Raw genomic sequence first — 14,882 nt, forward strand, 5'->3', positions numbered from 1 at the left:
TCAGTTCAACAGCATTGCATTTATCCATTCTGTGTTCAAATCATTTATTTGTTTTATTGTTTAATTCAGTACTTTCCTTTTTGGTTATTAGTTTATTATCCTTTAGCAGTGCCTATTCATTATTATCATTATTAATTGTTGTGGTATTTACTCTTGCATATCTATTGTTAATACATTTCATTAATTTTATTACAACTGTGTCTTCATTGTGTTGATGATCAAAGACTCTACTAGTTGTCCAGACTCTCACAAATCCTTCAGATAAATCAGCTGACCAACTCCCTTTAGTTTACATTATTTCTAAATTATCGAACAGCTCTTTTGGGAGTGTTCTTAAATTGTTAAGATAGTATTCTTAACTGGTGCCCCGTATTGAAAAGGGGGAGGGGTCATCTGATACACTCATAACCACACCTTAAGTGACACGTATCAAAAATCACTACGTCATCGGTGAATTGAGTAGAAATCACTACAAGTGAAAACCAATTAAAATGCATTGAATAATTGTTTTTAACTACACTTAGGGACACTATGCCATAAGAACTGAATAATGAATTGACAAACACAAACAAACAAACAAACTGAAGTTGTAAATTATACTTGAAATGGTAAACACCAGCTAACATGTTTGTGGATTCAATGTTCTCTTCTAGGTGCAGACTCTGAAGATGCAGAGGTCCTGTCACTGGTGGGACTGAATGCAGTTCCTTGTGATGCACCTGTGACAAGTCTAATTGCTGCTAAATACACCTGTCAAAGGCCAGCTGGTTATGGAGCAGTTCGTGAGTTTGCGGAGTACATTCTGCAGATAAAGAAGAAGACAATGTGCCAGATGGACCAGGATCGTATTGACAGGAAACATTTCTAGAACATTTGCAGCTTCCAGTTTCCTTTATTCTTTTTTTTTCTTTTAATCAGTTTGAATTACTTATATTTTATATTTTTTACAAAAACTGCAAAAAGCTGCAGATATTTCTGTTCAAGCTTAATCACGGCAACAACTCAATGAAAAAAGACATGAATGTTCAACAAAAGACACATTTATTTTTAATAATTAATGAATTAACAATTCTTCTGCCAAGTAAAACTGTAGATCATTACTGTTACTGTAAGCTGTTGGCATTGCCGAGTATCATAACAAGAGTTTATGATCATATTACAACAGCTTTGAACGTCCAATCAGAATTTAGAGTTGGAACTATCTGTTTTGTAATTAAAGGACTGCATAGCAAAGAATTGGCTAAATCCTTTTCAGCATTTCTTGAATTTACATATTTCAGAATTTTGTCTTATTTGCCCATTAAATGTTTTACAGGAAAGAACACAAAGATCATATGATTTGCACAAAAACACATTGTACTGTGCATGCACAACAGAATAAAGAATGTAATAATATTATGACTGTAATTATGTATGTGGGGAAGAATAGGGATGTGCCATTATGTCCATAAAAGTAAGTAAAGTTATGGAACTTTAATCAGTATCTAAATCTAATAAAACAACGGTTTCCTCAAAGCTAGGAATAAAACATTTTTTTTGTTGGTCTTTTCTTAGTTACAGTGTCACTTATTTATCCATTCTTGAAACCGAGCCAGCGCATAAGACTGATTTATTCCCGAGTTGGACCTCACCCTTTTCTTTTGACCCAAAGTGATGTAAAGACTTTTGTGTTAGTGTATTGATGCTCTTTTGGTAAAAAAAGAAAAAAATGTGTACCTGCAGACAGTATACAGAGTTGTTTTCAAGCTGCATACGCAGGTGTTAAACTTCATAAAGATCTTTTTCATCGCTGCCAACAGTGTGATGGATGCATTTGCAGGTTTTGCTTCAATAGTTTGTAGGTAAATGTTCCACTTTATTCTTCGATGGGTTCTAAAGTAACTGGTTACTGTTTTAATGAGTGAGAAACCGCTCCAAATGAATCCAGTTTGTGTTTGAGCTGCCCAAGTGATTAAGAACAATTTAAAAACAAGAATGATTCAATTAACAGATTTGATTCAACAATTCGGACATTGCGCTTGATTCTTAACAGCCGACGAAAAATACAAGATACGCTCTTCTTCAAATACTGTTATGGAAAATGTATGTAACGTTGTAGCTTGATAGAATAACCCACCAAATTGGCTAGAGAATTTACAGCATTAGCTGTTAAGGTTGGTTGTTACTTTTATTTGCCTGGAGTTACTTACAATCCCTGATTATAAATATGAGGAAATGACAGGGGAGGCACAAGGGGCCAAGTCTCAATTTGGGGTGGTCTGTGCCACCCCCTAGTGCCACCACAGCTAAATGGGTGTGAACACTGCCAGCGATTACTTTGTGCCATTTGGATTCAGTTGTTGGCGTTTCTGTTTTCTTGAAATAAAACTTTTTGTTAAGACAGAATCATACACATTTCTATATGGTTTTGTTTGTGCAACTGTCTATGTGAATACCTGAAACGTGTCAAAACGTGTGACACCCTCAGATTAACAGAGAATGTGTAGTTTTAGAAGTAATAAATAAAGTTAGAATGCTGTATGTTTGAATAACAGATGAGATTTAAATTAAGTAGGTGAACTCGACCGTTTCACGTCTTTTGACCGTCACAAGAAAGACATACGATATGAGATTCTCATATGGAATGCATCCATATTTCCTCTATTCTTACAAAATTACATTGTAAGATTGAAAGCAGTTTTTCTTTAAGCCAACAGTTACGTTCTTACTAAATTACGAACTTGTTTTGACTTTTATTGAATGTTTTTATGATCACTAGATATAAAACTTGTTTGAAATGCAACTGTACAGTAGATTTTACAGCCTTTACAACCTTTCATTATTTATTTTTTATATTTAATTGTCCTGTATTACAGAACGTGGCACTAAAAGTAGCTGATATCAGCCTCCATAGATCCTGGTACCCTGCCTAAAATAAAAGGCTAAGAAAACAAATTCTGTGGGGTTGTAAAAGTCTTTGCTTGTCTTCTACCTTTACTTGTTTTCTCTAGTGTCATCAAGTTCAATGGTAAAATAAAATCTCTAATGCTTGCCTGTCAACAAGTGTTTTTCAGTTTGATGTCTAACACACAAGGTAGACATTTTGGTGGTGCTGGCAAAAAGCAGCTAGCATGATGTTTCGTTATGAGAGTGTGCTGGATATTTAGACAGCACTCATGCTTGTGTAATATCGCTTGGCATCCCCTTGCTTGAATGTTTCACCAACAGAACGCCCCCTTTGGGATGATTCCGTGCACCCCTTTGTGTGGTGCCTCTATGCATTGATTATGCATTTCAGGTCTCCTCCTTTAAACAATGCAAGTGAATGTCCTCCAGTTTTTGACGGTCCAAAATGCATATTTAGGGTGCATCAAAATAATCCACATGACTCCAGTCGACAAATAAAGTTCTTCTGAACCCAAACGATTGATTATTTTTAGAAACAAAACAATACTTATATAAGTATATAAGTCATGTGGATTATTTTGATGCACCCTAAATATGCATTTTGGACTGTCAAAAACTGGAGGACATTCACTTGCATTGTTTAAAGGAGGAGGCCTGAAATGAAATCCTAAAAATCTTAAATTCTGTTTTGATGAAGAAAGAAACTCAGCAAATAATCAGTAAATTATCAGCAAATTTTCATTTTTGGGTGTACTATTCCTTTAATGAAATTCAAATCACTGTCCCCAGTGGCCAAAGCTGGAAATACAGTACAATTACTGTAAAATAGCATACTGTATAATGACTTACTGTTAATCCGTACTGTAAAATTGAATATGTCAGTTGATTGCCGTATATTAAAATACAGTTAATTTGCTGTACGGTAACATTAATTACGGTAGTTGATTGTATGCTGTATTTTAAAGTACAGTTTATTTGCCGTACACTAAAATTACGGTAATGTAAGCGTAGTTCTAGCAGGAAGATCTCGGAATTCATCTATCAGGCATCTCATCCAATCACAATACGGCATCCCCTTTAAAAGCCTGCCAGCTGTCTCATTGTTCGCATCCTTCCGTGTTTTTACTCACATGCATGTGGAGACACACATCATGTTACACGCAATGCCTTGCTTCTCCAAACAACAATCGCTGCATGTTGGATTGCAGTGCTGGGTAGTAACATATTACAAAAAATAAATGACTTGTAATTGGATTAAATTACGTTTTAAAATACTCGTAATCGGACTACAGTTACTTTTTTGTAGATTTCATGATTACATATTAACAAGGCAACGGGAGTAAATAATTGTTGTTAATAATTTTTTGATCATTTTCTTATCAATATCATCATATTCTTACCTCTGAAGTGCAATAGTCTCACAGATGAACATTTTGAGAATGTGCTCCTTTTAAGTTACAATAGTTAGATATGCTACTCAGCTAAGGAATAGGTGATGGACTATTAATAAGTAGTAAGAGTTAAAAGTAAGTGTGTCAGAATTTTGAGCTGTTAGCTTTGACCTAGCAATTGCCGTTGATTTCAGGTTCATTATACAGATCCCATCAAGCCTTGCTCACTTTACACCTAGGTGTGAAATTCTGAAGGATCGAACTCTCAACTCCTATTGGATGAAATGCATGACAGAACGCGTCCCTCAACCATGATGTCATCGAGAGTACAAAACCCCGGAGATTCCTCCTAAGCTTTGCTTCCAGCGACAATATTCACCATTCGCCATATTGTAGCCCTGCTGCTCCCAGGTGTAGTCTCGCTGCCCAAGGAAGTAATGTATGTACCTGAACATTGGCCATACAATCTCCATCTCGCTGGATGAGACGAGATTCTATGTGTTCCACCGAGCACGCTAACGAATCCGAAGGAGACCTGAGCAATATGCGTCTCCCCCTTTTGCTTGCAGAAGTGAAGAAGACACATTCTACCCATGTATTCACGCAACTCAAGTAAGAGGTTTTACATCTGGGAAGAGATAGATTATTATAGTGTGTTATTCTTGTGTATCAAGGTTATTGCTTGTACAGTTTGTGGACCGCCGAGTCCACTCATTGCTGCTAATAATACTCAAGGTATTACTGTAACTTACTGTTACCATGAAGGAGATTTGCTGTGTTGTCGTCCAACCACGTTGGACTGTTTGTGCATTTACGCCACTGCGGGTGAGACTGGCACATTGAGTTTATCCTTTAAAGAACCAACGACCACGGCGGATGGATTACGAGCCGTTCACCGCATCTCTGAGTGATAAAACAAAGAGAAGTGTTTTGGTTTGTTTTGCATACACCTGTGTCATGCTGACGGGATGTCAGTGCTTGGATTCAAGCCTTCATTCATTGTTTTTTTTTCCCGAAAATCGATATTCTTCGGATGTCGATTTTCCTAAGAAAACAATCTAATATTGAGACTGTTATACTATCTGGTTATTAGTCCCTGATTCTAGGGTGGTGCCCCGTCAATGTTAATCCTTATTAATATTCTATTGATTTTTGATAATTGATAATTATCTTTGATGATTGTTGAATTTGAATGATCAATAAGCTAGTGTTAATTTTAATTAATGTTTCATCAGTGTTAATGATTAGTGATTATCTTTGATAATTGTTGATTTAAAGGATTAAAAAAAGATTCTCAACAATGTTCTATTGATTTTAATAATTAATCATTATCTTTGATTATTATTAATTATTGCTAATAACCAAACCCGCTCCTAAACGTAGCGCACTACATTTACTGGAGCCCCATATGAGGTTTTAATGAGTTAGATTCAATTAATTAATTTAAATATTAATTAATAACTAAAGAAATAATTATTAATTATTTCTGATAGTAATATTGATCTAAACAACCAGTAAAGCCCTACAGGGCAATTAATTAAACATCCTTTTTCCAGATACGGGGCTCCTTGTGTGCAATTAAGCAATTTCCATTTGTATGCCCGTGTTCCGTAGGCGTAGGACGTTGCATGTATTGGATAGAACAGACGCTAAAAAATAATAATAATAATACTAATAATAATAAAAACCGTCTCATCTCCACAATGTGAATCATCACGTTTTTGAACCGCGATGTATCATTCCATGCAGATATGGCTCAGGAGCTTAAATTTCACATCAACCATCAGAATGGGGAATTTCGACCGTGGCATGAATTTTGGTGCCAGACGGGCTGGTTTGAGAATTTCTGTAGCTGCTGATCTCCTGAGATTTTCACACATAACAGTCTCTAGAATTTACTCAGAATGGTGCCAAAAACAAAAAACATCCAGTGAATGGCAGTTCTGTGGATGGAAACACCCTGTTGATGAGAGATGTCAACAGAGAATGACCAGACTGGTTCGAGCTGACAGAAAGGCTACGGTAACTCAGGTAACAACTCTGTAAAATTGTAGTGAGCAGAATAGCATCACAGAATGCACAACACATCGAACCTTGAGGCGGATGGACTACAACAGCAGAAGACCACATTGGGAACTTTATTAGGACCATAGTGTTCCTAATATAGTGCACAGTGAGGATCTACATAAATGCAGGTTATTCCAAAGGGTTCACAAATTTTTCTTGCACTGTATGTGTTTAAAAAAAAATTTTTTAATGAACTGACAGCTCTAAATGTAGAAATAATCTGCCTTCCCATGAATAAATCTTGTAGGTCCACTGAACATTGTTGAGGGAAACACCTGAGCCATAGTAAGTAGAACACGGAAGCAGTTGTGCAAGTAGTCCATTCAACATTGCATAGGGTGTTGCTAATAATACTAACAATTTCACAACATGAATAGAAAGTTAGAAAACTCTTTAATACTAAATGTTGTGCAACCCTGTCAAAAACTAAGCATTGTGAGGACCTGCTCAGTGATCTTTGCCTTACAATGCCACCTAATCCAAACACATTCCTGCTGCTTGATTACAAATATGATCCTAGTCTTGATTTAGACTTTGACAACAATGACTTGTGACTTGACTTGGACTCGAACCCTCTGACTTGGAAATACTTTATACCTTCTAAATCCAAAGATCAGAGTTGTACTTGAGTTGTAAAATGTCCCCAATAAACAGTTTTTTTTTTTTTTTTAATCTGCATTTCCATGGTCCACATTCAACCAATCAGAGAACCAACCAATCGACTTCCACGAGAGTAGGACCGAGTTTGAAGATTGCGCATTCCTATTCTTGGATGACACAGCCAAAATGTTACCAAGGAAATTCCATTTGGATATAAAGAATACAATATCAAAGGCAAAAAAAGGATTGCAACATGTAGATCCTGTGGTTTAAAAATTACAAACGCTTCATCAACAACGTCAAATTTTGAGAGGCATCTGAAAACCCACAGACAGAGTTAAATTGAGATTGTTAAATGTTACAAGTCAGCTATGGTTCAGTAGCATTTAACTTATCATGTTAGCTTGGTTAGCTAGCTAGCTACTTAGTTCCACAGAGCTCAGTGCACTGCAACTACAGTTTTGACATGAATTATTTTGCATTCCTCATTGCTGAAACCAGCTAAAAGATGCACTGTAGATCAATGGTTGCCACCCCTCCCGTAAAATACAGGATCGTCCCGTATTTAAAGTTAAAATGATGCGTGCTGTATCTAATCAGTACAGGACGCGACTTGTCCCTTATTTAAGCTGGTCAGATGGTGTCACGGCAAAAACGTTCCAGATCGTTTAAGATTAATTTAACATAAAGTACGAAATTTTGCCTATGTTGGGTATGGGGTCATCTGAAAAGTCCACACATTGTGCTAAAACATGTTAATACAATGGAGGATGTAATAGAGATGTTAAGCTTGTAGTACACAAACCCAGAAGACAATTCGCCATGGGCTCCCTCGGGACTTTCCTATGGGTTTTACACAGTCATACTTCAAACGTGAATTTTGAAGCCGTATTGAACTACATACTTTTTTTTTAAATGCACGGCTGCTTCAAAATTCATGTTTGAGGTATGACTGTGTGTAATTTATGTTGTAAAAAAAAAAAAAATCCATGTATCATCAAGTAATGTTTACCACAGACCTTATTTTACACATAAGTTCAAAAACCCCATTATAAAACCCATAGGAAAATCCAGAGGGAACCCATGGCAAATTAGACTTCCGGGCTCGCTTACAAATCGATGTCACAGCTGAACAGCTCTATTACATTAGTAATTAGGGGTGTAAAGGTTCACTGTAATGGCAAAACAATGTCTGAATTGTTGGAATTCCTGAGAACGAAGAAGGCCGAGATATGGTGAAATTCTTAGACGAGCTCTTCCCAAGTCTGCTCGACATAACAGGCCATAAGCTCGAAATCAAGCAAGCTCACAGGGTTCCGGCTCGGAGATCCGCCAGGCCCCGATCAATTCTGGCCAAATTTCTGAGATCATCCAATAAAGCTTGTGTGTTACGCGAGGTGAGGAGTAAAGGAAGGCTTTCTTGGAAGAACCACAGCATTTTCTTGTTCCCAGACTTTGCAAATTCGACAAGAAAGGAACGTGATCAATTCAAGGAATCCAAGAAACTCTTATATCAACATATGGTCGCTTTTGCACTAATGTTCCCAGCCAAATTGAGAATAGATACTAAGGATGGCCGCAAAATATTTACATGCCCACAGCAAGCAATGTCCTTCAAAAAGTCAATGGAATAAGTAAGTTATTGTGTGATACTGTCTATGCAGCCGAGTGGACCTGACTCACTGAACATTTTCTTGTTCGTCCGAGGAACTGAGCACCTTTGTTTCTTTTTGTGTTGGTTCCGCCTAGCGGCTGGAGTATGTTTTGTGGAGTAACACTCCTTCTGGACATTTTGTGGATGAACCTGCATGTTCTTTGTTCTTATGCCTCATATTGGTTGGAGTTTGTTCTGTGGAATATTTCTTGCAAAACATTGGAGTGATTAGGGGATTTTTTTGCACTCATGTAACAGCCGAGTGAGCCTAACTCACTGAACATTCACTTGACTATCCGAGGAAACTGGGTGCCTTTTTTGTTTCTTTTTGTGCTGGTTCCGCCTAGAGGCTGGAGTTTGTTTTGTGGAGGAACACACCTTTGGAATAGTTATGTGGATTAATCTATACGTCTTTGTGTTTATCCTGCCATTTGGCTGGAGTTTGTTTTATAGATTATTTCCTGTTGTGTAATTCTGTCTCACAAAATTTGTATAGAAGCACCGGACTTGAGCAATCCGATGGCAAAGTTGTCGTGGGGACTCTTGTAGGCATACATGGACTGTTTGAGTTTAGAGGGATGGATGCCAGTTGGCGCTGTCGTGCATGGGTTTAATGCGTACCTTTTTCTTTTTTCAGTTTTTTTTGTTCTGGGGGAAGTTCGGGGTTTGTTTGTTGCTCTAATGTTGGAGTGCGGTCTTTATCATTTTGTTTTTGACACACAATCTATTTTTTCTAATATGTCAAAATGTCAAATGTTAGTATGAGTGGATTGTCTCTCTCCACGTGGAATGTGAATGGGTTGTGGCACCCCATAAAAAGAAGGAAGGTTATTGTAGGGCTTTACTGGTTGTTTAGATCAGTGTTACTATCAGAAATAATTAATAATTATTTCTGTAGTTATTAATCAATATTTAAATTAATTAATTGGATCTAACTCATTAAAACCTCATATGGGACTCCAGTAAATGTAGTGTGCTACGTTTAGGAGCAAGTTTGGTTATTAGCAATTATTAATTACAAAAATCAATAGAACATTGATGAGAATCAATGTTAGCTTTTTTTAATCCTCTAAAATCAACAGTTATCAAAGATAATCGTTAATTGTTAACGTCGATGAAACATTAAAGTTAACACTAGCTTACTGATCATTCAAATTCAATCAAAGATAATTATCAATTATCAAAAATCAATAGAATATTAATAAGGATTAACATTGATGGGGCACCACCCTGAAATCAGGGACTAATAACCGAATATTAAAACAGTCTCAATATTAGATTGTTTTCTTAGGAAAATCGACACCCGAAGAATATCGATTTTCGGGAAAAAAACAATAAATGAAGGTTTGAATCCGAGCACTGACATCCCGTCAGCATGACACAGGTGTATGCAAAACAAACCAAAACACTTCTCTTTGTAATATAAACAAAAGTTTATTTATGCAGTAATATCAATTAATAATTAATACAATGCAGTCAATAAACTTCCGACTTACAACTACAAACTAAACAGTAACATGATTAGATATGGAAATAAAAATAATCCTATAACACATAAGGTGTGTGTGTGTGTGTGACAGTGTGTGTGTGTGTCAGTGTGGTTAGTGAGAGAGAGAGAGAGAGAGAGAGAGAGAGAGAGATAGAGAGAGAGAGAGATGATTAAGTGACAGCCCGAAAGCTGATTTCGCGATAGCTGGAGATAAAACAGCCGTGTTCATCACTCAGAGACGCGGTTTCGTAAACGTCCCTTGTTATTTGACTCTTTAATGGATGAACTCAGTTGCTGTCTCACCCGCGATGGCGAAAATGCACAACAGTCCAATTTGGTTGGACCACAATACAGCAAAACAAATTCGTGATAATTAATACCCTGAGTATTAATAATTAGCGGACATGGCGGTCCGTAAACTGTACAAGCAAAATCCTTGAAACACAAGAATAACACACTATAATATTCTATCTCTGCCCAGACGTAACCTCTTACTTGAATCGCATGAGGACACAGGTAGAATGTGTTTTCCTCCGTCCTTTAACTTTGACCCGGTTCCTTGAGGCTCGTGTGATGATAAGAGGTCGTTTCCTTGCGCTGTCGGCGGGCGGTACGGCTGTTGATTCTCAGAGGGCGGTACGGCTGTTGATTCTCGGCGGGCTGGCAGAGAACTCAGAAATGTCAACTTGATTGAAGATGGAAGAGAAATCTTTAATCTCTTCACTTCTGTAGGCCAACGGATGAAGATGCGAATTGCTCGGCGGTCTCCTTCGGATCCGTTAGAGTGTTCGGTTGAACACAGAGTAATCTCAACTCGTCCAGCGAGATGGAGATTGTATGGCTACAGTTTCAAGTCGGACATTACTTCCTTATGCCATGAGGCTGCACCGAAGAGCAGCAAAAAGCTACGTCCGTATTCGGTGAACTAAGTCGCTGGAAGCCACTTTGGAAGCATTTCAGAATTATTTGAAGTCCTGATGATGTCATGTTTGAGGGACGTTCTGTTGTGTGCCTCATCCAATAGGAGTTGAGAGCTCGATCATTTAGAGGGCAAGGCTTCATGGATCTGTAGTCTGTTTTGGACTCCCTTTGTTTGATTTTGGCGCGATTTTTATCAGTAAGATTTACGACTTAGAAGGTGGGGCTTAAGTTATGTTTTTACGACTGTGTTAGGCCTGCCTTTGTCTTCTATCTGAATACATGAGGCCCAACATTCCCCCCTTTGTTCTGAAGAGTTGGTTGTTGTCCAGCATCTTTAGAGCAACTGAAGGGCCGAACAGTTCTTGTCGGTTCACAGTAACCTGTGGGTTACGCCATCCATGTATTCCTGATAGGAAAGAGAAATGGTTGCACAGTCCATACAGTTCATTAGAGTTCACAGAGGTTTTATCGTCTGGACAGAGATTGAGGCACATCTGGGCATAGAACTTCTAGCTAATTCTAAAACTACATTCATCACACATAAACATTTCAAGTTATTGGAAGGCACAGCATTAACCATAACACAATCCTTTGTTGTTCTTTGGTCATAACACAAAATCAAAGTAGAACCTGACATTGGTTACTAGGAACAAAATGTTAGAGGAAAGGAGGGTTAAAGGTTAAAATGGCTTATCCTTGGAAATGATGGGGTTAACCTATGGGATGGGCTCAGACTGGTGTGTAAAACGTGGCTGTATGAGAAGTGAGTCCAGTCTGGCCTGTAGGTGTTGAATGTACCTGTACATGGCGTGTGCAATAATTGCGATGATGATCCAACCACTAAGGAGGAGCCAGATGGCAACCAAACTGATAGGGTGTTCTCGGTAAGATGACGCTTATGTGACTACGAAATATAGTGGTCAAGCCAGTCGGTTTGAGACTGAACTTCACTAATTCATTCCCTTCAGCCTGAAGCTGCTGTCAAAGGGTGTCATCAACGATGAGGCTGTGACCTCTAAATGCGTCCATGATCTCAATTTCTGCGTCATGTTTGTTGACATTGAGATGATGGAGGACAATATCGTCAGTGTGCACGCTGGCTCCTTGGGGAACCATTAAGAACACCGTTTGGTTTGGTAGCCTTGGTTTAGTGGCCTTAGTTTAGTGGCTGTATCATGGCAGTCGTATGACTTCGGTGGCTGGTGTTAACGAGCCAGCGACTGCCTGCTCGCTCTACCTTTGTCTCTGTTCCTTCATCCTTGATGGACATGCTATCATGACACTTGTTCATGGAATTCGGCTCTTTGGCCGCAGAGGTAGTTAGTCACCTCTCTAACAAAGGGGTTGCGTTTTGACAAACCCAATGAATGTACTTTGTCTTGGTACACATGTTTAGGTTAGAGATAAGGTAGAGCGAGGGGTCCTCATCATGGTAGGCGAGTGTTGGTGGTGTTTTGAGGTGAATGTGTGCATTACCTCTCTGAAAACCAACATTAAATACAGATTTTAGTCTATATATATTCTGCCTATGATGGTAGATTGAGGATAAATCCTATTTTGAGATTCTGAGGATTTACATTATTTGGAATTTCAATGCCAAAACTATATGCCATGTGTATCTGTGAAGGTTGCACAACGGAGATAGTAGCAGATCTAAGGATTTGTTCAACAAGGTCTAGGGAGACCAGGTAAGCTGGAATCCTTCCACTACTCAGACTGTTGACTGAGGAGCTAATTTCCCTGAGGTCCTGCATTAGATCTCTAACGATACACGCATAAGTTGTTTTCTCTGACAAAATCCCTAAAGAGTGCAAAGTGTTATTGATAAGAACGGATTGCAAATTAACAGTGACTATAGTACCCTGAAGGGTTTTATTCAGGCCCTGTAATTGTTCTTATTGGAGTCGTTGTCTCTGCTGGATTTTTTGGACGATGGTGACGTGTGTATCTGAAGCTGGCGAACTGTTTTCTGGACCAAGTGGTCTCGGTATGTCAACCTGAGCCCACGTGTCCACGACGGCAGTCAATGAGCGGAACCAATCGGTTCAGTAGGTCCTGGCCAACTAACAGTGGTTCTGTATTAATGGGACATATGTAAACAGGGTCTGTTAGCATCATCCCTTGAAAGGTGTCAATCCAGGCCCGTTTTGTGATAGACGACCTATCTTGCGTGTAGCTTGTGACGCTTACGTTGCAGGTCTCTGTCTATAACGGTTTGCCAAGGGAGAGCTTTGCTCTAGCCACCTCTGCGAAGGTGTTGGAACCCATTAGACTATTTCGGAACCGGTGTCGAGTAGTGCATGGGAGCGGAATGACCCATGTGTCAGGCGTTGCCCTTACGGTACAGATCGCCCAAGAAGGTCAGAAAAGGAGGGTGTGGCATGTTAGGAGTGACTGTTTTGGGGAGCAACTTGGACACTGTTCCCCTTTTCCCGACCTACAAAGTAAAATTTGGCGTTAACGGGAGGGGGTACATCGTCTAGTCATACTGACGAGATTTCAGCGCCGTGTTCCTTTGAGGAGGTCGACGGACCTGGTGAACAACGGAGCACGTCAAGCTTAGTTACTAACTCAGTCAAGCGTCTCCTAATATCCTCCATTTCCTCTCTCAAATCTTGTTCTCTGAGGAGATTTGAAACCTTGCCTACCCACTCACCTTCTTGTTTGGGTTTTCGTTCGAAACGCACATTTCTTTTCGGCCAGCCAACGTTTTGTTGTTTAGGTCTGCCGTGACCCTGGGGGTGTGTCTGGTTACCACCCCCCTGGTTCTGTTGCTTACCCTGCTGGCGGGGTGATCGGCGCCTCTGGGGTCCGGTTCTAGCATTCACCTTAACGCGAGGCATTTCGTTGCCTTCAAGCGCTAGGTCTGCATATGAGGCTTGGATCCCCAGGGCTCTGGCATCACCTTCATGCCCTCGGGCAGGGCGCACACGTGTCTCCCATGCCAGTTGCGCGTACTTTCTGATTTCCTGCATGGTGGGGTTGCCCATTCTGCAGTGCATTGTGACGTCATATCGCACGCACTCGTGGAGGTTGTGAAGGAAAAGAGACTTGAAAGCTCATTCCTCCTCCAGACCTGGTGCGTTACTTCCTTGGAAGTACGTGGCTCTCAGGCGTCTATAATACTCACGCGGAGGCTCGTGCCTCTTCTGGGTGATGGTGAAAGCAGCTATGGTAGCGGAGGCTTCGTCGATATACAGCGAATACTCCTCGCGTAGGGCTTTACACAGAGCTGAGTAGCGGTTTCGTGTACCAGTCGGTAGCGTTTCCATGAACGCATGGACACTCCTTACCGTGGTCTTCCATATGAGCTTGAGTTTTTCGCGCGAGGAAGCGTAAGGCAAATCAATCAGGCAGTGCTCAATTTCCCTAAGATAATTGTTGATGTTTGAATCTCGATTATTTGGGTCAAAGCGTTCTATGTCCCCTGCGAGGGACTCGAGTTGTCGGATGCGCAAGCGCTGGTGTCGGTATGACCACGGGTCGTCCGAGTCATCTGAAACATCATAGTCACTCGGATCGCTATAGCAATGAGGATGACTTCCTCCCCTTCGTGGTGGGGAAGGAGTCCAGTCGACGCGTGAGGGTGGACCCCGGGTTGCGTACAGCTCTCTGGCTAATGGGATCTTTGAGCCGCTTACACCACTCTGGGCTTGAAAATAATTGTCCCCCCTTCGTGGTGTGGAATCAGTCGGTTTGAAATGCATGGTGTCGTGACTGAAAAATGACTGAGGAGGGCAACTATAAGGAGGGGCACCTGCATCCAACCAGCGGGCCACTGGAGGATTTTGAAAGGTGTCTTGGAGGATGAAGTCAGAGACTGTACCACTAGGGGCAGCTCGGCTCCTAGCGTGTGTTTCTGGGTTTCTCAGGG

The 14,882-nt window shown here is 40.0% G+C and overlaps 1 protein-coding gene across 1 annotated transcript in view; it reads right to left on the reverse strand.

Annotated features, from left to right (window-relative positions):
• Nucleotides 1-439: 439 nt before the first annotated feature.
• Nucleotides 440-14,882, reverse strand: part of LOC127436252 (beta-1,4 N-acetylgalactosaminyltransferase 1-like) — a 33,111-nt gene continuing 18,668 nt past the window's right edge. The window contains exon 12 of the mRNA XM_051690292.1: nt 440-802. The gene's annotated coding sequence lies outside the window, so the exon portion shown is untranslated. The remainder of the gene's footprint in view (nt 803-14,882) is intronic.

The sequence above is a fragment of the Myxocyprinus asiaticus genome, chromosome 46 (assembly GCF_019703515.2).
Source record: "Myxocyprinus asiaticus isolate MX2 ecotype Aquarium Trade chromosome 46, UBuf_Myxa_2, whole genome shotgun sequence".
Lineage (NCBI taxonomy): Eukaryota > Metazoa > Chordata > Actinopteri > Cypriniformes > Catostomidae > Myxocyprinus > Myxocyprinus asiaticus.